The sequence below is a fragment of the Dipodomys spectabilis genome, unplaced genomic scaffold (assembly GCF_019054845.1).
Source record: "Dipodomys spectabilis isolate Male_0828 unplaced genomic scaffold, ASM1905484v1 ptg000095l, whole genome shotgun sequence".
Classification (NCBI taxonomy): Eukaryota; Metazoa; Chordata; class Mammalia; order Rodentia; family Heteromyidae; genus Dipodomys; species Dipodomys spectabilis.
In genome coordinates, this window is record NW_024870772.1 from 11,140,125 (window position 1) to 11,167,233 (window position 27,109).

At 34.5% G+C, this 27,109-nt stretch overlaps 1 long non-coding RNA gene across 1 annotated transcript; it reads left to right on the plus strand.

Annotated features, from left to right (window-relative positions):
- The first annotated feature begins 600 nt into the window (after positions 1–600).
- On the plus strand, positions 601–20,889 carry LOC122112528. Its single transcript, XR_006148236.1, has 3 exons — positions 601–726; positions 20,380–20,393; positions 20,862–20,889. It is a non-coding gene; the product is annotated as an uncharacterized LOC122112528 (long non-coding RNA).
- The last annotated feature ends 6,220 nt before the right edge of the window (positions 20,890–27,109 follow it).

The following is a 27,109-nucleotide window of genomic DNA, read 5'->3' on the forward strand; positions in this document are numbered from 1 at the left end:
TGTTTTGGTTCATTCACCAAATAAGTAATTATTGATGTTACAAATAATAATTATCCATATAAATGATAAAGGAAGAATTCCTATTTTTTCTGGGGTAACACTTCCTTCATATATGAAGCACAAGAAAATATGAATTTTTTAAATGTCTGCTTGGTTTCTTGTTTGAAATAAGGTTAGGCCTTAGGTCAATTTAAAACTCATATAGCCAGAGAAGTTGAACATTTCCTCATGTGTCTATTGGCCATTCTTATTTCCTATTTAGAGAAATCTCTCTTTAAGTCTTTAGCCCACTTATTAATTGGGTGATTGTTTCTTTGAGGATTTGTTTTGAGGGGATCTTAATTTTTTGAGTTCTAAGTATATTTTAGATATGAGGCCCTTGCTGTTTATAGCTAGTGAAGATCTCCACCTCACCCCAGTTAGAATGGCTATAATCTAGAAATATAATAACAACAGATGCTAGAGGGAATATGCCAAAAGGAATGCTACTGCACTAATGGTGGGAGTGTAAACTTGTTCAACCACTCTGGCAAGAAGTATGGAGGTTACTCAAAAGATTACCACATAGAGCTCCCCTATGACCCAGCAATCCCACTTCTGAGCATTTACCCAAATGATCACAAACAAGGCCATACTAAAGCTACCTGCATAACTATGCTTATCATAGCATTAATCACCATAGCTACGATATAGAACCAACCCAGATGACCCTCAGTAGATGAATGAGTCAAGAAATATATATACATATATATGCATATATATATGCATATATATATATATATATATATATATATATATATGGAAATTCTGTGACACTGGCCTATTTGTAAGGAAATGGTAAGACTTGGGAAAAAAATCATATTAAGTGAAGTTAGCCAGCCCCAAAGAAGTATAGGTCCCATGTTTTCCTTTACTTGCAATCATTAGTATATGTTCAGGATAATCTTAACTGATGAGCAGAATAGCTCAATAGCGTATTGATATATAAGTTGGTAAGCTAAATGAACTCCAAGACGTGAATACAAGAGGTTTTTCTTTGTTGTTGTTGTTTCTAATGCACACGTGATTTCTTTTTGTTTTTGTATGTTCTTCCCATTATGGATTATCCACTGTTGTCACTGTACTTGATTTTGGTGCCCTGGTATTGTATTGTACATATGTTTATTTGAATTAGTGACAAGAAGGAGAACAGAATAGTGGGACAAAGGACAAAGGGGGAACCAATGCAAGACAATATGTTGGAAATGATCTGTACAACTTTGGGGAGGATTGAGGGGGAGGGAAAGTAAGAGAAAAATGAGGGAAGGGTAACAAGTTTGACAAGAAATGTATTTATTACCTTAGTTAAGTAACTGTAACCCCTCTGAATATCACCTTTATAATAAAAAAAGACTCCTCTACTTGTTTTTCTTCTGGGCATCCAACAGAAGAATATGTGTCATTTATGTGGCGTTTTCTGATGGTGGAAAGTAAACACAAAAACACCAGAGGACACTTTTATAATGTCTTTTAAAGCAATGGTCCGAAAGATGTATATCACCAAGTTTTCTAACTTCTGTAATAATTCATTAATGAGTGAGTCAGAGATAAATTTCCAATGGTAGCTAAAGTATTGTTACATGATGTGAACTTTGTGTGTTTATTTTTTCAGAGGGTATGAAACAGATGATATGAGAAAAAGAGAGAGAAAAGAATTGTTGTATGGGCTGGGAAGGTGGCTCAGTAGTAGAGCGTTTGCCTTGCATGCCTGAGGCCCTGGGTTCGATTCCTTAGCACCACATAAGCAAAAAGAAAAAAGCCAGAAGTGGCACTGTGGCTCCAGTGGTAGAGCACTAGCCTTGAGCTGAAAAGCTGAGGGAAAGCACCCAGCCCCAGAGTTCAGGCCCCACGACCGGACCCCCCCCCCCAAAAAAAAAGAATTGTTGTAAATATTTAATCTAAATGCAACAAACTCGCTTAAATAATATCCATTTCTATTGAAAGTTACTTCTTTCCTCACTTGAGTTTTCACTTAAAAGTGACATGTCATTTTACAATAATGATGAAAGTGAGCTTATTAAATAAAAGCTGTTGTCATTCTCTTTTTGTAAAATCATATCTGGACAGATTTCTATGGCTCCAAACACTTAAATTCTCTATGTAATAAAAATAAAAAGGCAAAGAAAGAAGATCAAAGATGACATAATGCCTTCCTTTGCTTCATGTCACCTTGACTAAAAAAGTCTTCACAGATACAAATATGTTTCATTTGTCTTCTTTCCTACATCCTAGAGTATTTTATAATCAATGCAATTAATCATAGTCTAGATGGCTTAAACTCTAATTTTCTTTGGTTATATGTACAAAGGACACTTGTAAAAGGGCAATGTATGCATATTTTCAGATACAGCTATATTAGGAAAGAAAAGACTTGAAATTGAGAATGTTGAAATTGATTAAAATAAATTCAAGACTCTACGCTTCAGAAAGATTTGTACCTTTTTAGCAATTTGATGTATATCAGTGTGAAAACCAATTAAATCTTTGGTATGAATTGAAAATTAAATAATTATGATCTTCACAAGTAAATATTTAAAAGTATTTGTTAAATGTCAACATACATTTTTGATTCAAAGAAATGTTGGGAACTAGAATTAATATGTATTCAAAATAAACAATAGCATATACTAAAAATAAATACAATTTATACAGAAGCCAGCAGCTTACATCTATAATCCTGGCTACTGACCAAAAATGTAACTCTTACTTGGATTATTTAATTTTAGCTCAAAAGGCTGAAATCTGAGGACCAAGTTCAAAGCTAATTCCAGCAGAAATTTCCCTGAGGCTCTTTTTTTCTTTCTCTTTTTTTAATATTTTTTGGGGGGGTCCAGTCGTGGAGCCTGAACTCTGGGCGTGGGCTCTGTCATTCAAATCTTCAGCTCAAGGCTAGCACTCTACCACTTGAGCCACAGCACCACTTCCGGCTTTTTTTTCTGCTTATGTGGTGTTGAGGAATCAAACCCAGGGCCTCATGCATGCAAGGCAAGCACTCTACCACTGAGCCACCTTCCCAGCCCTAATATATGTTTGTTTTTTTATTGTGAAGATACTGTACAGAGGGATTACAGTTACATGAGCAAGGTAATGAGTCCATTTCCTACGGAGCATTGTTATACCCACCTTTATTTTTCCTCTATCATCCCTTTCCTCCCCACTTCCCAACCCTCAACCCCAAAGTTGTAAAGTTCATTTTCAACATACTGTCTTGTACATCTCATTGTTACAATGGGTCAAGTGGGCTAAAGACTTAAAGAGAAACTTCTCTGAAGAGGAAATAAGAATAGCCAATAGATACATGAAGAAATGTTCAATTTCTTTAGCCATAAAAGAAATGCAAATCAAAACAACCATGAGATTCCACCTCACCCCAGTTAGAATGGCTATAATCAAGAAATCCCTGAGACTTACCTGCAATTAATCATCAAAAAGCTGGAGGTGGACCAGTGACTCAAATGATAGAATGCTAACCTTGAGCAAATTTCTCAGGGACAGGGCCCAGGCCCTGTGTTTAAACCACAGGACTGTCCCTTCCCTCCACCCCCTCAAAAAAAAGAAACCCAAAGCAAACACAAATCTTTAGAAATCATAATTATAAACCTATTTCTCACAATGAAAATGAAGGACTGGAATATATGTATCATTTTAGCTAATAAAATAATTCAGTTAGTTGCCTTTTAAGTATCATAGCCATTTGTAGATGTAACTATTTTATTCTATCTAATAAAAACAAAATATTATCAAGTAAAGAAATATACTTATCAATGAACATTATGTATATAAATTCTGAATTAAAACATTTCCCATTGGTTAATAATTTATAGTTGTCATGCAAATATTCTCTCCACAAGAACCTTATAGCATATTTTATTCACCTTGTTTCTTGTATGCTTTGTTGATATTCCTTTCTTCTCAATATAAATGAATGCATGTAGCACATGCAAGTTTTCAGAGAAGATGTCATAGAATTCAAGACCCAATCTGTCTTCCAGAGTGCCCTTTCCCTTAGAGTAGTTCATTTATGATTGCATAGCCCTTGCCTCTGATGCCTCTAAATTAGTCTACTGGAAAACAATTAACTATCTGTTTATTGCTGTAGCCCCACTTAGGAAATACATTAATAAGCACCAAAAAGTTTTGGGTACTCTTGTTAATAGCAACAAAAGCTTGAAAATATTCTACAACATAAATTTGTAATCTGAAATCCTAGCATGAAGTTTACAGATGAACTCAGCTAGAGCATTTCATTTATATTGCTTACATTATCTTATTTTATCTTTTATTATTTTCATTTCCAGTGTTTGACTGCTCATTACAATATGTTTGAATATTGTCTTTGCAATATGATTGAATTCTTTACCATGACATTAACCCAGTGTGACAGTCTAAATCACAGGTCTTTTGTGGAATTCTGCTTCCCAGAGTGGAGAGTAAAGTTACTTCTCACAAGGTAACATAAACTCTGATGTAACTTAGAGGAACCTTCTGTGGAAAATAAATCATCCTTTGAGAATGATATTTTTCTAAGATTGCTGTTTTTATATTGTGGATGACCACCATATTATATGAAATTATTTAATACAATGGTTGTAATCGTGTTTTAAAGATTACAACTTCCTATCCAGAATGGATCTCCTCCCTCCTATTCTAGTTTACTTTTCTTTACAAGATAATGCCATTTCTCACCTGTGAGACACAAAGGCCTATGTGACCCCTGAAATCAATGCAGTTTTGGATCCACAATACATTAAGAAACTGTGGTCAAAAGACAAACTTAAAAATTAATGACCCAAAGTTTTTCTGAGCATATTGCTCTGAAAATATAATTAGAGGGTTTTTTTTAAAATAAAATGTATGTATTGTTTAACCCAGTAGAATGAGCCTCAGGTTATAACTTAGCTGTTCAAGAGTTAGTACGCCTTGGTGACATATTCTGAGCCTATGTTCTTTTTCCAGCACAAAAGAAGCAATTAAGACACTAGTTTTGTTTTTTAATCAGATTGTTGCACAGCCCAAGAAGAAATGTCAAGTTCATCAAAAATATTATAAGAGGAGTACAACACCTGTTGAATCAAATGTAATATTCAATCCGAAAATTTCTCATTAAAGAAAGAAGCATCAAATTTCTAATCTAAATACTTGTCTTCATTTATTGTAAAATTTTGTATAAGATCAGATACTCCCGTATTCTGTTTAGTGGTTAGGAGTAATTTCAACCACTTTACTTATGGGACATTTGTAGCCAGCATGTAAAGGAGTCACATAGCAACCAGAGTTAGCCCTATCAGTAGTGAAACAGCGTAATTGGCCTTCAACTACACTTCTGATCATTGCCAGTTTGCACAGAAATGTTAAATATTGGCTGATTTTCTTGGCTTTAGTACATATGATCAGCTTGAAGGCCAATGTGAAGTAAAAGATAAATAAAAGACTTTGCAGTTTAACCATTATTTATTGAGCAAAATGACATGCAAAGCTCTGTTCCAGACACTGAAAATAGAACAGAAAAGAGAAGAAACAATGTTGTCATCCTTGAGATATATAGCATAGCTGGGAAACAGAAGATAAACATTTGACAAATAAATGTTTTGGCAGTTCCTTATTAATGGGTCACCCATCCCATTGACATGTCCACCATAAACAACATAGACTGACTCCCACAGTCATGATGGAAATAAATGATTGGATAGGGGCCAAAGAAAAGAACTGATATATACTACTCTTAGACCAAGTCATGGCAAGCAATATATCTTTCTTCACTCTTTGTCTCTTCATGCCAATCTGCTTCATTGTTACTGAAAAGACACAAATAATGAGAGTAGCATATTTGGGAATCCTCCATGACCTATGTCACTATCCATTGCAAAGTCTGTAATGTGAGTGAGAAAAAAGTGTATATAGCAATAATTTAGTTAGATTTTGCTTGCTGGATGTTACAGAACTGAAGTTAATTATATTGAAAACTTTGAAATTACTGATATATATGTACACACATGTATAAATCTCATATATATATAGACATCCATAAAGCAAATATATGTAGAGCAAGGACATGGTTTAAAAGAAAAAATAATAAAAAATGACATTTTTGTTTTGTTGAACTCTAGTGTTGTAAGGTACATTATTCCAAAAGACAAATTTTGGAAGATGGGATATTGGAGTCTTTATTACCACACTAGCAGTATGCAGGCCGCCCATCATTACAAAGGACTGTAGCTCCCAAATGCACATAACACAGATAAGAAACAGGTGAGAGAGGAAAGAAAGAACAAAACCAATGCCAACAAACCAATTCTTCTCCAATGTATAGCTGAACTGGGACACTATGATGATGGGAGACGAACCAGGAGAAGAGGACAGGATCATGGAGACACACATTAGCATAGTGTCTTTGGTGGCTGGGCTGGTAGGCCTAAATAGGGTCGCACAGGGGACAGGTCCTCAGGAAATTTCCAGTCCCAGGCACTGGACTGACAGATTCAGTAACCTGTCACTCAAGTGCCCGCCCCTGCATCCAGGGTTCCAGGCACATCCATCACCTGCCTGATGGGTGGAATTTCCTTCCCCCAGCATGAAGACTAGATGCCAGGCCCTACCATCCATCATGTGGCCAATATAGCTCCAGCCAGACCTGACCTCCTTATTTCACTAGTAGAACAGACAGACAAAAAAGGAAGGAAAACTCTGAAAATATGAGGTAAGGACATTCTATTCGTACAAAACCTCTTAACAGCACAAGAGGAATTGTTCTTCCTTTTGGATTGTGACAGAGGACCCAGTTGGAACTGTTGGCGGAAGTGATCTATTGGGCTGGGACCACTGTGGATAGATTACCATAAAGACTTGATGTGAAACAATATTAATCTAAATTCTCTTACTATAAAGTAATGAATTATATCATCAACTTTAAATTTTAAAATGACTTATTTTACCCAGGTGCTGGTGGCTCATGCCACCAGGAGGAAGAGCCCTGTGTATCATGGTTCAAAGCCAGCCTGGGCAAGAAAGATTTATCTCCAGTTAACTATCACACGCAAAAAGCTGCTGGAAGTGGAGCCTTGGCTCAAAAAGCAAAGAGGTTAGATTGAGGCAGCAGCATAAATTGGATAAGTCAGTGGTCTTTTTTTTTTATAGCTGACAGAATTCCTCTTGAAATTGTTTCCTCTGAATCAAGGGTCAGGTTTAAAGATAAGAGTATGTTATCCTTGAGACTGTAACTGTGGTTAGACTGTAATCTAGAACATAAAAATAGAAAAGAATATTGGAAACATTGACTAAAGCACTCGAAATAATGAAACTGTTAATATTATCTGCACGTCTGGTCCTCAGCCCCACTCTGACCTGAGCTCCTCCCTGCCCTAGAGTGCGCGCCATGTAGTTGGCCACTCCCTCTCCCTGATCAATCACCCACTTTCACCCTCACTTCTTCCCACCCTGACCTGCCCTACACTTGGATAGGGGAAGAAGACACCATCTGCTCCCTCTCCGGGTGAGATATGGCCCCTCTAATAAACCTTATAATAACCTTTTTGCTGTTCCTGCCTGCTTCCATGTAGTCCTCTGCTATGGTTCTGAAGGATTCTTACAGAAACAAAATGTATTACATTCAAAAAATTGAACATGAGAGCAAAAAATTTCAATAATAAATGTGTCTTTTCCAAAATAATTGAGTAGAGGGATTGATCTCTATTTCTCTCACATAAGCCAAAATTATGAGGCAATTTAATTTTAAACCCCGAAGTATCAAGACAGAACAAAATGCTTTCAGCAGTGTTTTATCTAACCAAATTTGTACAGAATCTTACAATTTTACTGTAGATTCAATATATAACTATTAATGAAGTATTTTACATTTTAGTCTTTGAAATCTATTTTCTACTTAAAAGTTATATATGTTTAAGTTTAGACAGGTCACATTTTAGTTTCCCAATAGCCAAGTCTTACTATTCTGTGAGAAAATTTCATCTCAGAGAATTAAATTGATAGATCAAATTGAAACCATTACTGTACTGGATTCCATTTTACTTGTAACAAATCCAGTGTTGCGCATTTCTCTAAAAAATAAAGTGTTAAGAGTTATGTGATAGTGGCTGGGAAGGTGGCTCAGTGGTAGAGCGCTTGCCTTGCATGCGTGAGGCCCTGGGTTTGATTCCTCAGCATCACATAAGCAAAAAGAAAAAAAAGCTGGAAGTGGCGCTGTGTCTCAAGTGGTAGAGCACTAGCCTTGAGCTGAAGAGCTGAAGGACAGCGCCCAGGCCCAGAGTTCAGGCCCCACAACCAGACACAAAAAACAAACAAAAAATAAGTTATGTGATAAATGAGGTAAGGACAAGCAATTTCCTCTGTAGAAATAGTTTTCATTTATTGTTGGATCTTTTAGGTTTTCCGTCTTTCATTTGTTTAAATTAACTAAGGAGAAAGACAAAGTCTATATGGAGTCCAACATGAATAGATTAGAATATACACACTGTAAAGAATGACAGTGTAAAAAATGTATTACTCAGAGCCAGACAGTGTGACATATGTTTATATTAGTAGAACTCAGGAAATTGAGGCAAGAGGACTGGGAGTTCATGGCCAGCCTGAACTACACAGAGAGACTAGGAGACTAGGTCAAACGAAACAACACGCAATTACTGAGAAAGCTAAGCTACTCCCTAGTATAGGTAACAGTAGTTAAATTTTAAAAGATTAAAATAAAAGTTCACAGTGTTTGCTAGATGGGCTTATGAACTTCCAACAACTTACTCTGAGTAGATTTTGCTAATGGACACACTGTGATATTTCACTGTTTGTCCTGTTCAGGATGGCGAATCATTGAGATCCATTCATATGAGTTGAACCCTAAGTACTCCGGAGTAGGTTTATGTGCACTTTGTAGAGGGCTAGTTTCACTCATGTCCTCATTGGTGGCTTATCCATTTAAAATAATCAAAAGCATAAATAGAAACTCAAATCAAGCAGTATGCAATCCTAAGGCTGAACATACACATTCAGTTACAAATAAGCCATGGGGTCATCCCTTTTCATGGGGCTAGAACAGTTGTTGTTCAAGAGTGAAGTCAAGTGCTTATTCTTTTATCTATATAGAAGCAGAACTTGGGGCCTCAGGCTGCCTATTCTTCCATGTCAAAGATGTTAATAATGTATCTTCCTAGCAATGTGACAAAGAATATGTGTCAGCTGGGTTCCATCCTTTGAAGTGAAGTGAAAACTGAAAACTTTCATTTTGTCATTGAAAATCTTTTCTATCAAACTGTTGCCTCTCACACCCCCTGTGGAGTTCTCCAGTCTAGGTTAACCCTGGACACAAGGAACACACAGGCTTGCCCCAGATAATAGATACCAGAAACATATCTATCAGTAACATAATTCTTCTCTTTGTTTATGTGGCTGAAGGATATATTGTTGAGTACTTCATGAGAATTGAATATCAAATGCATTAAAAATCTGAAACTCAAAGCTGAGCTAAGTTAGTAATACTTCCAGATAAATGTGAAAAAAAATAATCCATTTTAGGAGTGCAAGCTTCTGGAAAGCAATTTATTTCTGAGGAAAGACTGAAAATTATTGTACATAATATGCTGCACAAAGCTAATTGCTTTTCACTCTCTATCTGAAAATGTTCTGACAACCACTGTAAATTAAGTTACTTGAGTTTCAAAATATTTAATATTTTTTTCAGCATACATGCATTTAATTATATTTTAAGTATTTGCATTCTCATCAAAAACAAAATTGTACAATCTAATAGTTAATTGGCCAGGTAAAAACATGAACAATTTACACAAAAACCCATCTTTCTTCAAGCATGAATATAAAGTGTGTAATGCAAGTAATCTTTCCTTCTGAAGATGAGACAATTTGAAAATGAAAATAATGGCCTCATTAATTGTCAGTCTCTAGGGCTAGGAAATTTGTTTCAAAGATCTACATTCCCTTTTCTAGTCAGAGGACCTGAGCCATCAGTAGGTACTATTCTTCCTAAATTACACTCTCTGTGTCAAAATGAGAAATAAAACACAATGGTTGACAGAGGTGAATGAAGCTGTCCTTCCTTTAATTTTATTTAACTCACCATAACCAATTTTCTGAACTTAAGCCTAGGAATAATTCAGGTTTTATGTTATCCACTAGCACCACCAAGTGGCCAAAGGTTTATTTTTACTAGTAGAATGATCATTTCAAGAAAAAACAAAATAGGTCTGGGACCATACTAAGAGCTAAGAACCCTAAATGTATTCAGCAAAATTTCAATATCCAAATTTCCAAGTTTCTCAAAAAGCTACTTGAAAATCTTACATCCAACAAATGATAAACATCAATAGATTTTGTGGTTGTTTTATGTTGAGAGCTTTTTAATATTGCAATTAATTTTATTTTAAATTATGAATATTTTCAATTTTACTCTAATAAAATACATTACAAAGAATATAATTTATATTATACAATTATTTGACTTGCTGACAGAAATTTGTACAAATAAAGGTGAAGTGTGAAGTTAGGTATATATTATATGAAAGAATATGTATATGTATTACAAACTAATAAGAAAATAATTGGCATAGTGATGATAAAATCAACTCACACAGGTATCAGTTAGTACACTGAATAAAATAATACCTACATAAACATATGCAACAATAATTGTTTAGCATGACACATTCAATTTATTGATGTTTTATGCTTTAATTGTAGTTATTTTACTTTCTACATTATCCCATTTGCAACACAAATGAACAGTCATCATTGGATGGCTTTCCAAATGTTCTGGATACAAAATATCAGGGATCCAGTCATAGCTGCATTACAATAATCTGGACACAAAAGACTTGAAGAGTGTTAGGCACTATAAGCCCTTAAAATATATCAAAATCTAATATAATAGTACATTTTACTTTGGAGATATAGTCAGTTTCCAACAGGATTTCAATTAAGCCAAGTTATCCTTTACTCAAATATGAAATATAATCTGTAACCTCTGCTGGAACTACTGGAATCACTGTGAAGTGATTACTAAATGTAAAAAAATGCTATCACACTTCTGAAACAAAGATCGACCTTATAAAATTATCTGGCTAACATTGATAACCTGGGTATTCTTTCTGTTGATTAAGAACAGCTAACTCTAATAAAATTACTGCAATAAAATCACCTTGACAGAGCTTAAATTGTGTCTCAGAGGGAAGACATTTCAGATTGATTTTTCAGTCTGGTCCACGTAAATTTAAGAAGGGTCTGAAAGCTATAAATCCAGTTGGCATCAGGCATCGTTTGTGACACAATAGGTTTTGGATTAGTGGGCACTATAAAGCATTTGTCTAACACTTACTTGAGATGTGAATATTTTTTTAGTAATTTAGGATGCTTCAAGTCTTATTTTCACTAACTAGTATTTTTGCAAAACAAAATACCAAACTTATGTCTTATCTTAATTTTGCTTAACACACAAAAAAGACCTATACGCTTTCTAAATGAATTACACACACAGGGACAGAAAACTGTGCTTGACCCAGGAGTGCTTGACATCAGAATTAACTATGGGCTTATTTCTTTAACATAAATAAATAAACAAGAAAGCCTGTGACCGTGTTTTACACCTATAATCCTGAGGACAGTGAAACAGAGCTTGCCTCCCCAAAATTTACACTTACATCCAGAAAAAGTCAGAATTGCGGACATGCACTCAAGTAGTAGAGCACCAGCCATGAGTGAAAAAGCCAAGTGGGTGAGTGGTCCTGCGTTTAAGCCTCAGTACTAGCACACAAATGCAAGGCTGCACACATATGCACACAACACACATACACACACATACTAAAAAATAGTAAAGAAAAAAACATCAACAGAAACTGATGCTATGACACAGTTCTATGAGTAAGCTTCGTCCAGTTCTGTATATCTTGCAGACAGAGACACTGACAGACTTGTCTCGGAGCTTTCAGATATCTTCTTAGATATCTGAAAAAGGTCAAGCCTTGGAACACACTGACAGTGAATTCAATGAATTCACAAGACAGGAAAAAATAGATCTTTTTAGCAATGAGATCATACCTACCAAATGTAGAGCCTGGAATTCAAATATTGTTTTTATTAATGTTCGCTGCCACCATGGTACTTAGTATAAAAATAAATGTAAAGTATAGTTTATTTATATGAAACTTCTCTCTCTTTTTCTCCCTCCCCTTCCTTATGGCCTCCCCTCTAAAGTTTTACCCTTTAGAACTCAGGAATCCCAAAGATTTAATAAGATGAGTAAGACTTAAGATGAGAGGAAATAGAAGTCTGTATGCATCTACCTCAGTATTCTTGGGATTTTGAGGTGAAGGACTGAAACAATTAGAGCAGTTTGAAAGTGGAATAAAAGTTGTAAGTCTATCAAGAACTGTAGAAATGAATGGCACACTTAGCCATGCTTTCAGTCCATCGTTGTATTGTAATGTTCTGTTACTCTCACTAAGAATATGTAGTAGAAATGAGAGTGTACAACACTTCTGCCGCCTGTCATAGGACGCCAGAGGGAACTTTTCTAATCAGGGAAATGCACACATTCTTAGTGCTAATGGGATACATAAATGGCAACACCTTGCCTCTGTAGGGCCTCCTGGATGATCTAACAAAAATCAGTCTAGAATGGCAGGAGGATCATGAAAAGTCACTAACTCAATTAAATAAGTTTTAAGAACAATAATGGAAGTATGGGAAGCAGCATCACAATACAATAAACCCTGTATTACCAAGGACTAAAAGAAAAGTTTACAATGCATTCTTTTTGGATGAATACTGTTGCTGCCCCACAGCTTAAGTTACTGTAAGTTTGTACAGGAGAAATTTAGAATGGCCTCCAATAGCCGGGTGCCTGCAGCTCACACCTGTAATCCTGGCTACTCAGGAGGCTGAGATTTGAGGATTGTGGTTCAAAGCCAGCCTGGGAAGGAAAGTCCATGAGACTCTTATTGCTAATGAACCACAAGAAAACAGGAAGTGGCACTGTGGCCCAGGTGGTAGAGCACTAGCCAAGAGCTGAAAGGCTGAGGGACAGTGCCCAGGCCCAGAGGGGATGTTTGAATGGCCTCTATCTTTTTTGAATCTTTAAAGACTTTATCACTAAAATACCATTATTTGAATATTATCATTCTGAGTTTTCCATCCAAAATTCTTTTATCCAGGGAGCAGATTATTAGATTACATCCCTGTCTTTATATCTTATTTAATCATTAAAATGACCTTGAAAATATTTTCCTCCATAAATAAGGCAAGCTTAATATGATTTTTAAGTATATTTGGCAGTTGTATCACAAAAGAGAGGTAGGGAACCAGATATATAACAGCATAAGAGTTTATCCATTTATTAAGTTCATGACATCTTGGCATCAGCTGCCCAGATGTACTACTTGTGCATCTCATGTATTTTGGGATCCCAAAGGAGTAGTGGATCATCATTAAGTAGCATCAGTAAATCTGCTGTTCTTGGCAAAGGAAAATTTTAATAAAGAGATCTTTCCTACTGCCACACACAGATAAAAGGAATATCTGAGGGAAATTATCATAAGGTTTTGATAGGTGATGGATGGCAACGTTTGTCTCATGGAGCAGTCTAACTGTTCAGACCTTGATTTTATTATCCTATGTATCATCTTTTATTCATAAATATTTGCTTAGCTGAGCATAAACAGAATAGATGAAAACAGAGAATACAGGAATAGTGTCTTTAACAGCGTTAATATCAAAGATAAAACCTCCCAATCACACGAGTTCTTCAGGAAAGCATAAAAAAGTTTTAATCACTATAGCAAAAATAAAGCTTGACATTTGGAATGTGAATAAGTCAAAACAAAGTATACATAATTTACAGATTTTTCATATTATTGAACAATGAGAAAGCCAAAAAGGTCACAGGAGCTTGCATCTTTTCTAGTAATGGTTTTTAATCCTCAGGAGAAAGAGGATTTCAAACACTGCAATATCTTGAGCCATGCAGTTCTGATGAAAACCTACTTCTCTTAAATGATATCTATTGAACAAATGCAGTTGCATATAAATTCCATTCTACTACAGGGAGAAAGGACAGTATCTTCTTAGAGATTTAATAATATGTTTTAAAAAGGAAGCAATGGGTATAAATTGAAAGATTGTGAACTCAAAGAATTTAAGAAATTAAACTGTGTCTTCCAAAAAGGACATCTAAATGAGAATTTTGATTAAAAGTGCTGACTGTAGATTCGATAGCTTTCATTCTGGCCACCTTAACACCATCTTCTACAAAGTCCCTTATCGGCTCCCATTTATTAACTGAGATACTGACTCTTTGAAGATTCACTTTTTAAAACTCTTGTACATTCTTGATATTAGACCCTTGTCAGAGGTAAAGCTGATAAATATCTTAATTTCTTAAACAGTCTTTTTGTTTGATGCAATCCCATTTTTTTTTCAATTCTTTATTTTACTTACTAAACCTCTGGAACCTCTACTTATCTATGTATATTTTTTGAGTCTACTTTACACAGAGGAAAGGAAACATGCCATATTCGGTAGGTTCATTTTACCCTTTCATGAAGCATTACTACATTCACATCAATAAGCTCTTCCTTGGAATAAACAGATGGTACTTAAAACCATATGGTGACTAATCTTCATTACTGAATTCAGTTGTCATGGCAACAACTAGTCCACATCAAATAACTACATTATTTTTTGTATAAATAGGTGTACTTTGTATATAGAGTAAATACCTTGTTTATGCTTGAGGAAAATATTTAAGAAAATGCCTCAAAAATTTATAATAACTCATTATGTACATATTTGTAAAAGTAAAATAGATTTGTTTGAACTTATACAAATTTAATGTGTAATAATGTGTATATATTATATACATATACACATACAAATATATATGGGTCTAAATATGTATAAGTTTTATAGGAGCATTTTAAAAGTTTTTATAAAAGCAATAACCTCTCGATAAACTAACAATATTATAAGAATTAAGTTTCAAAAATTTTGGCCAGGGGGAGGATATGGGGGGGTAGGGGGGGAAGATGGGAAGTGATAAGAAGGGGAAACAAAGGAGGAGGCAACAATGCTTGATAAGAAATGTACTCATTATCTTGCCCATGTAATTGTAACTCCTCTGTATGGTATTTTCATAATAAAAAAATTTGAGACCATATCATACATATGTTTTATACTAAAAATAGTAAAATATAAAGCTATGAGGAAAATATCACACTGCTTGAAAGATAAATACTAGAAGGGATTCTATAGTCAGCTACATCTTTTCTTTGAAATGAAGAAAATATTGTTTATTGTAAAATTAATATTCTACATGATAGATACATAGAGATTTGATCATTTAATTACAATTAAATTGCTCTGAAAATAGCTAACATAAAATTTCACATCACAGCTCAGGTTGAAAATATCATTATTTACTTTTATTTTTATATTGTTTTCATAATGTAAAATGATGTAATATTGAGAAAATAAAACATACTGATTTTGATGATATTTTCAAAGTTTCTCATTCATTTATAGCTTGCATTATGTGGGCTGCATAATCATATTTGAATATAATTTATGGCTTTGGAGAAAAATAACAACCAGTTTGAAAACTTTTCTTCAATATCTATGTCTAATATTGACATGTATTAAAATTATCAGAATCAAGGTAAAGTTGCCTATCTCAATCATAATATAAAGTATATAATTAAAGTTGAATGGCATTCAGGCAAAGGATTTTAAGACAATTACTTGATAATAGCTATCATTTCAATAAAAAAACATTATATCAGCACCACAAGCTTTCAAAAAAGATATTAAAACTGTATTCTAAATAATATGCCTTCAAGGACATCTGTGCAATCCCAGATTGATTCACTACTGTTATTAATAATTATAACAAAGATAACTATTGTAAAATATCTTTCCTCTAGTGAATTTATGCCTCAGACATGCTAAATTTACTGAAGCAATGCTTTTCAGAAAAAGCAAAAAATAAAAATAAAAATAACTGTTCAGGAATCAAAATTAACAAAAAAAATCACTTGTAAAATCTACCAATAGCCTGACCCATATTAAAAATTCTTGTTTAAACTGTTTTTCAAAGTTACTGTATAGCTCTTCATATAATTATTATATTTGCATGCATTTAAAAGCAGGCACCCTTACTGGCTCAGTAATACAGCTGAGATCAACACAAAAACAATAAAAACCCAATAAAAAACAAATTGGGATAAATATAAGAATATCATCTACTCTAGAATACTTATTTCAATTCTAAATTATTATTGAATGTTGGTAAGTAAGATTTGCTCTAAATTCTATGTTAGCTCAAGATAAATGAAAGATTAAAAATGATTTAAGGAACATAATACAAGACAATTATAAGAATTAATTGATTTTTTTTACCAATGTTGAAGATCATACAAATGGGTATACTATAACATGAGATTCAAGAGCTCAGAATTTTATCTACAGATATGCTTAATAAATATTCAAACGATAATTAAATATGGATGCTTGGAGTTCAGAATAGAAGTATTTGTAGGAATATACTAAGGTAGTTGTTTTCCTCAGGAAAAAATGTGAAACTCAATAAGAAATTGAATTTGTGATGTGTCAACTGGTTTTAATCTTCCAAAAATTTTCCCTAGCAGTCTCAAAAAAGAACACAATCCCTAAAACAGGAAAAATGCCAGTTCAGAGGACATTGTAGTAGATTAAAGTAAAACAAATAGTTAGAAAATTAAAATGGTCCCTTTGAAAATTGCTAACAAAGGAAAGCAGTGATTGAGCAATGGAAGAACAGTACTATAAAGATACAAAAAGCAACTTCAAGGTGAGAGCCTTTTTACCCTTATAAGGTAGGCACTACATAGATGAAGATGAACTGACAAGCAGATAATTTGACTGTGAAGAACCTTTATTCTTTATCTTCACAATTTTATTTTTCGGTGATTGGAACTCAGGGTTTTATACTTGCTTGGATTGTCTGTATTGCATGTCATGCTATACCTCCACATTTGCTTTAATATCTATATTTTGTCACCAAAATTAGATGCTTGAATTAAATTACTTTGATCATTTCTTCCCGCTAATCTTTCTTTCAAGGTGAAAAATGAAAAATAAGAGATAGAACAAGGCAATTAAATAACCTCCAAAGCAAAACTCTCAAATTATTTTTGGTAATTTATGGAGAACATTGGCTCAAGTATTAAATATGTTTATCTTATTGTTAGGAAAGTTTATGTGAAAGAGAAAGTGAAAGGAAACACACAGAGATTGAGAGTCCCAGAGCAGATGTAACAAAGTAAGAAATTAGTGGCCTTGCATTAAACCCTGGGGAAAATGCTTATGAAGAGGCAAAGACACCTCTGGCTTCAATGTTAGATTCAATAACTTTAAGCTATTTTTTCCATTTAGGGTTAAATTTGACTTACAAGTAGCTTTGGATATGCATTTAGATATTTGTTATGAATGCCACTATTTGTGGTAAAGAATGCTAGTATCTACTGGAGACAGACCATGCTACACTATGGCATAAGGACATCACAAAAAAATATTATATATGATCCAGAGTGTTAATAGTACAAATGTGGTGAAATATTGCTCTAACTTACTGTTTTAACTTTTGTATCCTAAAGTATCATTAGCTAATCAATTGTGCTCTATGAATAACACTGGTCTAGTCACATGGTTTTAATAATTATAATTTATAGTTATTCATTACATTGAATCCAAGCTATTTGGGGAGCTGAGAGTGGATGGATAGCCTAGGCAATCTACCATATGCTTTGTTATGAGAAACTACACAAAAGTTGAAATTGGGAGGATCATGGTTTCATAAAAGCCTAGTCAGGAACTCTGCAAGATGTCACTCCACAGAGGGACGCTGGATATTGTGCTTCATGTCTTCCAATCTCCTAAGGATGGGAAGCCAAAAGTATGTAGACTGTGGTTCACACGGATGCTAGAGGTGGAAGTGAGATTCGATTCTGAAAGTAACTGATAAAAATAAGCCTGGATGTGGGTATGTGTAAACACTGTGGTAGTATGTTGCCACCCAAGAACTGGGAGAGGCATACATATTTCAGTTCAAAATTTGTTAGATTGAACTATAACACACAGCTTAATTCTTATTTGAATTTAGGAAAATGCAGTATTTTCTATTAGTAAACAATATTCTTTAAAGCAACACTTCTGGAAAACTTGAAACTACAGCTCATGACACAACAAGTGCTTAAGGATTAAATTTTTATCCCCTCTACGACCATCTGTTTTGCTATGTAATTGTATTGCTCCACAGAATATTACATTCTAATTATAAAAGGTTGAGAGAACATTAATTTAGCTATTGTCTGCACAAAAAAATCACAATTAGATTTCTCATGATTTTCAGTTTGATTTCATTTATTTCCACTTTTTAACTCTGACTACAGAAAACATTTGAGATATAGATTACAAAGCATGACAAATAATTTTTACACATGAAACTGCTCAATAGATTAACATAAATACTAGACTGGTATTGGATGACATGATATAATGAGTATTGAGAATTTAGCAGCATTCCAGCAGTAACTTTCTGATATTTATAGATAGAAAGAAGCTGAGCCAGCAGGTAGAATATATATGCCGGCAATTAGGTATGTATTTGGCTAACTCAGAAACACGTTCATTATGTAGTATAGAATTTTGTCTGCAGCTTTGATTCTTTTTTTAATAAATACTTTTATTGAAAAGATACTGTACAGAGGGGTTAAGTTACATGAGTAACGTAATGAGTACATTTCCTATCGAGCATTGTTACCCCATCCTTTGTTTTTCCCCTACCATCACTTCCTACTTCCTCAACTTCTCCCTCCCCCACCCACCCACAAAGTTATAAAGTTTATTTTCAACCTAGTGTCTTGTATATCTCATTGTTACAATGGGTCAACCTGTATCCTTATTTCAGCATTTTGTTATTTCCCTTCCTCTCCCCAAATTAGAAAAATATATATACAAAATGCAGGGCACTATAGTCAAATACGGTGAAAACAGGGGTGATACCATGGGAATAGAACATATAAAAGAAACAAAAAAATCACATAGTACATTATAAGTACATTAAAAACAACACCAAGAAAGATAAAACCTCTTGTGTCCCTATCTCAGGGTTCATTTCGCTTAGCATCATCTTATATGGTCATATGGATATAGTTTTTGACTAGCATATATATATATTATAAATAGTATATATATAGTATATTATAATTATTATAATTACAATAATATAATTATAATTATGATAATTATAATATACTATATATAATTATAATACTATAATTATATAATATAGTTTATAGATATTATATATAATATATTATTGTTGAATATATTATACATAATATATAATTATATTATTATAATTATAATAATTATAATTTGCTATATATATTATATATACTATATATTATGCTATAATATATTATATTATGTGATATATAATATATAACATATATTATGTAATATATATTATATATAACATATAGTATATATTATATAATATATATAACATACAATATATTATATAATATACATATTATATAATATATAATATATATAGTACATACTATATATACTATAGATACACTATATATAGTATATAATATAAACTATATAATATATTATAATATAAAAATATAAAAATAATATATATGTATTATATATAATATTATATATTATGTTATATATAGTATATTTTATATATATATATATATATATATATATATATACTAGCTATACTACTTATTGCAAATAAGGGAAACCATGGGTCCTATTAGTTTCTTTGGGGCTAGCTTACTTCACTTAATATAATTTTTTAAATCTCCTAGCAACAAATCCTCCAAGAAACAACTGCCCAATTAATAAGTGGCCTAAAGACTTAAAAAGAGACTTCTCTGAAGAGGAAATAAGAATGGCCAATAAACGCATGAAGAAATGTTCAACTTTTCTAGCCATAAAATAAATGCAAATCAAAACCATATTGAGATACCACCTCACCCCAGTTAGAATGGCTATAATCAAGAACTCTAATAACAACATATGCTGGAGGGGATGTGGACAGAAGGGAATCCTACTGCACTGTTGGTGTGAGTGTAAACTTGTTCAACCAGTCTGGAAAGTAGTATTGAGGTTCCTCAAAAGACTCCTCATAGAGCTCCCCTATGGTCCAACAATCCCACATTGGGGCATTTACCCTAATGATCATAAACAAGGCCATACTAAAGTTACCAGCACAACTATGTTTATTGCAGAATTATTTACCATGGAACCTACCCAGATGCCTCAGTAGATGAACAGATCAAGAAAATGTGGTATATATACATATATGTGTGTATGTGTATGAATATATGTATAGAGAGAAAAACTGTACGCCTCCATCCAAAAGATAGATTCTTTTTAATAGTATCTCTATCACAAGTGTTGGCATTTTCATTAAATTTTAAAATGATAAAAATAGATAAAATATTTAAACTGTTTATTCTAAACTTTTGCTTAAAAAACCATTCAGTTTAAGTGGAGAATAACAAGCCTAAACATTAAAATTATAAAGACAAAAGACAGAATAAACTGGCAAACAATCAATATGAATAAATAATTTCACCTACATTATCAAATGAGTGAGGATAACAGTCTTCATAAAACTGATTTATTAACAATGTTTGTGTCCATGTTACAGCTTGTGTGACTTCCTTTTCCTTCTATGCTACCTATAATTTGTGATCAGGTTTAGAAGCCAGCCAAAGTAGGAAATGGAAAATGCCTGAAACTCTTATCTTCAGTTAAACACACACACACACACACACACACACACACACACACACACACACACACACACACACACACAGCAGAAAGCCAGAAGCAAAGCTGTGGCTCAGGTGGTAGAAAGTTATCATTTATAAAAAAAAAAAAAAATAGCTCAGAATCAGAGCCCAGGTCCTGAGTTCAAGCAACTGTTACAAAAATAATAAATTACTCAGCAATCCCCTTTTGGCTTTTCCTCCTTATTTTTTCTTGTTTTTGGTTACATTTATGTCTTTTCTCTATTACTCAATAGTCTTTCTGCCAGCATTATGATCTTTATTATACTTATCTCTAAATTTCTAAACTGTACTCTTGGCTCATTGGAAGAGTAACTTTTCAGCTCAAGTTTGTAATCCTTTATAATATGTCTTTCCTAAGCTGGGTGCCAGTGGCTCATGCCTGGAAACCTAGCTACTCAGGAACCTGATATGTAAGGATCCTGGTTCAAAGCCAGCGGGTCAGGAAAGTCCTTGAGACCCTGATCTCCAATTAACTGCCAAAAAACCTAAGTGGGACTGTGATTCAAGTGATAGAAGGCTAGCTTTGAGCTGAAGAGCTCAGGGACAGCTCCCAGACTCAGAGTTTCAAGACCCATGACTGCCAAAAACAACAACAACAAAAAATATTTCCTCAATCACTCTTCCTATTTGCACAAATTGATAATGATAGTTTGAGGAAAGCTAAAAAGTTAAAAAGTACAAATTAGAAAGAAACTCTTTCATACATAATTTCTTCTGCATTGCTTGTAGTGAATGATTGTAACATTCTTATGAGGGAAATGTCTGTAATAGGAGAATGATGACGATAATAAATTATATATTAAAATATTCATATATACTTTTCAGATGTTAATTATAGCTACATATTCAGAATAGCATATTAATATTACAGGCTCATAAGGACAATTATTTTCTGTCACAAACATATAAAATTATAAAACAAAGTTTAAAATTCAAGTATTTTATAATAAACTGTACAGTCAACCACTTTACCATTCTGAGTCAAACCTTCCAGCTCCCCATAAACGCATTTCCAGTTGTTCTAAAGCATAATTTTGCACTCAGGTGCCATAAGTATTAGAGAAAATACCACCAGGTGTTTCAATTTAATGACAAATTATATATAGTTTTTGCCATTCTCAAACATATATGATTCTGTGATAGGAAAATACAGAGTCCTATTCTAACAAAACCTTAAGGTTTATTTTCTACTATTTCTGTCATAAAATATTGAAGACAAAGTGTCAGTAATCTAAATAATGTTCTCATCCACCAATGTCTATGCTATAAACCACAGATATGTAATAGGGCCTTGATATAATTTGAAGAAGGAGCTTAAGATGTGTGGCCTATCTAGGTGATGAAAACACCATTGCAGAGCTTTGGTTCAGACAGAGAATGGGGTATTAGTGTCAGGAGTTAGAGTGATGTGAAGACAGACTCATCATAAAAGCTATAATAAAGCAAGGAAACAATCTCCTCCCTGAGGCCTTGGAGCAGGAGTGTAATCCTGCTGTCTCCTCAGATTTCTTACCTGAAAGAGAACAATGTGTATTGTCTTAAGCCAGTGTGTGTGTGTGTGTGTGTGTGTGTGTGTGTGCGCGTGTGTGTGTGTTTGTGAGTCAAATTTTTACTGCAGCATAAGAAAACTATACCTAATTCCAGACGGAAAATCATTCCCCACCTTGAACTAACACATAGCATGGAAATGGTTTTATTGATCTGAGAATACAGAAGAAGTGTTGCAAAGTAATATCTGAACTATGGAATGCAGTGATGAACATTATATATTGGACATAATTGAACCCATGTGTCTGCTACTATATCTATTTTCTTTTCATTTGTTACATACATATGGCTACCCTAACAGTAACTCTAGATTAGATCTTATTTTGAAGAATTATAAAAAGAAAGAAGAATAGAGGAAAGAAGAGACAGAGAAAGGTGGGGAATAATTTGAATTCTTAATTAGTCAGAGGTTTCTATGAGCAATCATAGTTTCTGACTTCAGCCTCCTTCATCTTCAGCATTTTATATATCCTTCCCATTCTATTAGCAACAGGATGCCAAGACCTAATGTAGGTCTGAGAGTAAATGATGCATTCTCATTTCTTAATTCAAGTAATTGGTTGCCACTGCTTAATTTGCAGAACTCTGATTGAAATCTTACACTTAGGAACATTAAATGAGCTTGAACACCAGATGAGTAACTTTAGATTTTGAGAGTCAAGCAATTGACCTATAGAAACTTGCAGAAATATTGAATTTAAGTGCAATAGAAATTAAAACAGATATTTTTCAATTAAGAAAATGCATGAAATAAGGAGCACCCATAACTTTAGTAGTATTCACTAATGACTAACAGTGTCAAGTTACACTAGACTCAGTAGAAAAATGCTTTCTTGATATTCCTAACTTTCATTAACTTACCCAACTCAAGAAACACAAGTCTGATTTTTCTCAGACACTTGTCATTCACAAATTCTATAAGATGAAATATGTATATATATAGATATCTGTAATCCTTGCTCTAAATAATTTTAATGTTCTTAAGAACCCAACTGATGAATTCAGTGTGATTGAGGCAGTTACAAAATGTAACACAACGATACCTGATATTAGTTAGGAGGGAATAAGAAAATAGATCTCAGGTAAATCTTTGCAGACATAAGTTGAATTTATAGGAATGTTTCCTAAAACCATTACAGTGGAATAATAGTAATAATTTTACTTGATCATAAATAATAGTAGGGTTACATTTAGTTATTCAAGATGTGGATATAAAACTATAATTAACTACACACTAGAATACCCAGTTTAATGAAATATATCTAAGGCCTAGTTAATATAATATTAGAGAGTAAAAACTGTATTTATACCTATTCAGTAAAATCCATGACTCTCATTCATTAGAATGGCAGGTAAAAACTCAAATATGTACTTTTTAAAAAAAAAATGTTTTTTATTGTGAAACTATTGTACAGAGGGGTTACAGTTACACGAGCAAGGAAATGAGTACATTTCTTTTTTTTTTTTTTTTTTTTTTTTTGTCGGTTGTGGGGCTTGAACTCTGGGCCTGTGCGCTGTCCCTCAGCTCTTCAGCTCAAGGCGAGCGCTCTACCACTTGAGCTACAGCGCCACTTCCGGTTTTCTGGTGGTTTATTGGAGATAGGAGTCTCACGGTCTCTCCTGCCCAGGCTGGCTTTGAACCGCGATCCTCAGATCTCAGCCTCCTGAGTAGCTAGGATTACAGGCGTGAGCCACCAGCGCCCGGCTATGAGTACATTTCTTATCAAACATTGTTGGCTCCTCCTTTGTTTTCCCTACCATCCCTTCCTCCCACCTCTACAACTGCACTCCCCCCTCCTTCCCCACACACCCCCACCCCTGGCTTCAAGTGTAAAGTTTGTTTTTCAACATAATGTCTTATAACTCATTGTTGCAGTGCATCAACCTGTATCCCTATTTAAACAATTTTTCCCTTCCCTCCCCAAATTATACTAACATCAAAATACAGTGAAAACAGAGGTTATACCGTGCTGGAGGGACATACAAAGCAACAAAAAACGTGGTACCTTACAAATACTAGAAACAATAGCAAGAAAGAAGCAACCACTTGTGACCGTATCTTGGAGTTCATTTCGCTTAACGCCATCTTATCTGGTCATATGTACATAGCTTTTGACCTTTTCTGCTTGTCCCAGTCATAGACTAGTTATTGCAAATAAGGGAAACCATGCGACCTATGTTTCTTTGGGCCTGGCTTACTTCACTTAATATAACCACTTTGGAAAGCAGTATGGAGATTCCTCAAAAGACTCCACATAGAGCTCCCCTATTACCCAGCAATCCTACTTTTGGGCATTTACCCAAATGATCACAAACAAGACCATACTAAAGCTACCAGCACAACTATGTTTATTGCAGCATTATTTACCATAGCTAAGATATGGAACCAACCCAGATGCCCCTCAGTAGACGAATGGATCAAGAAAATGTGGTATGTATATATATATATATATATATATATAGTGGACTTCTATGCCTCCATCAGAAAGAATGGCATTGCCCCATTTGTTAGGAAATTGAAAGAGCTGGAAAAAATTACATTAAGAGAAGTAAGCCAGGCCCAAAGTAACATATGTCCCATGATTTCTCTTATTTTCAATTTTCAAATATGTACTTTATCTGTACACCGAAAAATTGATGATTTTTCTTCATTTATCTCATTCTTCCAAATTACCTTGATTCTTTTAAGGGTTTATTTTCTAATTTTGCTGGAAGTATTAGAAAATGTTTTTATGAAAACAGTATAAAACAGAAAATGTTATCTTATATGACTATATCAGATAATGCTAATCAAAATGAACCCGAAGATAGGGACACAAAAGGTCTTTCATTGTTGTTGTTTTTAATGTACTACGTGATTTTTTTTTTGTTTCTCTTGTATGTTCTTGATTTTGGTACCCTGCATCTTGTATATGCATTTGTTTAATTTGGGGAGAGGAATGGAATAACAAAATGCTGAAACAACAAGAATACAGGATGATCCATTTCAACAATAATATCCATAAGATACTATATTGGAAATGAACTTTACAACTTCGGGGGGTTGGGGAAAAGTGAGGGAGGTGGAGGAGGGAAGGGATAGTGGGAGAACAATAAAGGAGGGGTAACAATGCTCGACAAGACCAGAAATGCACTCATTACCTTCCTTGTGTAACTGTAACTCTTTTGTATAGAACCTTTACAAGAACATTGGAAAGTTTGTATGATAGAGCCCATGCGTGTGGCCATGAGACAATGGAGAGGAGAAATAGGAAGATGTACTAGGAAAGTGACACAGAAGAAAAGAACTCATGCCTTGTAGTTCATAGAAACAAATGTTCTTGAAATAATCTCATATTTAAAACTATCTTCTGTATATTTGATATTAGCATTAAAAGTTAATTGTTCATCTAAATTCAGGAGAATGTGGCTAATCAAATCAGTTTTTGTAAACCCAAAAACTTTTTGGGTGTTTAAACCTTTGAAGCTTTAAGATCTTAACTCTTAGCACATTCTTTTTTGGGGGTCCGGTCATGGAGCCTGAACTCTGGGCCTGGGCGCTGTCCTACAGCTCTTCAGCTCAAGGCTAGCGCTCTACCACTTGAGCTACAGCGCCACTGCTGGCTTTTTTTTTTCTCTGCTTATGTGGTGCTGAGGAATCGAACCCAGGGCCTCATGTATGCAAGGCAAGAGGTCTACCACTGAGCCACCTTCCCAGCCCTCTTAGCACATTCTTAGCAAACAAAAAAATCCAAAATAATTTCAAGTTGGTATCTGTTAGTCTAGAAATAGATACAACTATTTCATTTGAAATAAAATAGAATCTGTTATTTATTTACATAGTAATTGATCAATCCATTTAGTTAGAAATAATTTTGGTTAGATAAAATGTCAAGAACTTTATACTATATATAAAACTAGCTATGTAAAAACAGTTACACAATTAGACTTTTGAAAACATGTTAAGAGAACCAGTAGAGGGGGGACCAAGACGGTGACGGGGCAGTAGGGAAACGCCACAGCTCTCTCCAACCAAAAAGAGAGTTCGAGTTCCAACGTTTAATCTCCCCAAGAGACCGACAACAACAAAAAGATGAACACTCAGAGAAAAAACAGAGGTGGAAAATAACAAATAAAAGAAAGAGAGGAAAAGAAGAATTTCAGAACAGAGAAGAGCGAAGACCCCTCCCCCAAACTTTACTGGCCGCGCGGCAGTGCGCCAAGCCACCGGCCAGCCGGCCCGGCGGGGGCTGCTGGAGCCACAGAGACACAGGGGGCTGCTTGCAGATCACCAGGTACCGGATTGCAGAACAGCGGATCGCCAGGAACAGAGAAACCTACCAGCCGGGAGTCTCCACGAGGATCCCACCACCACCCCTCACTCTCCACCGGAGCGGAGAGGCTCCATCCCGCCAAAGCCGCCCAGCACCAGCAGCACGACAAAGGGACCTGTCGGCAGAACACCCGCCCAATCGCAATCGCAACTACCCGGCGGGGGGCCGCCCAACCCAGCCCGCAACCACCCCAACTGAACTCGGACTGCAACAACAACTGATGACCTACAGGGTGAGTACCCAACAGGGGACAGTGAATCCATCAAGGGAGACCAGAGCTGGAGGGAATCCCCAGACCCTGACCTAGACTCCCTACCCCAACACCCGGACCACAGGACCCACTAA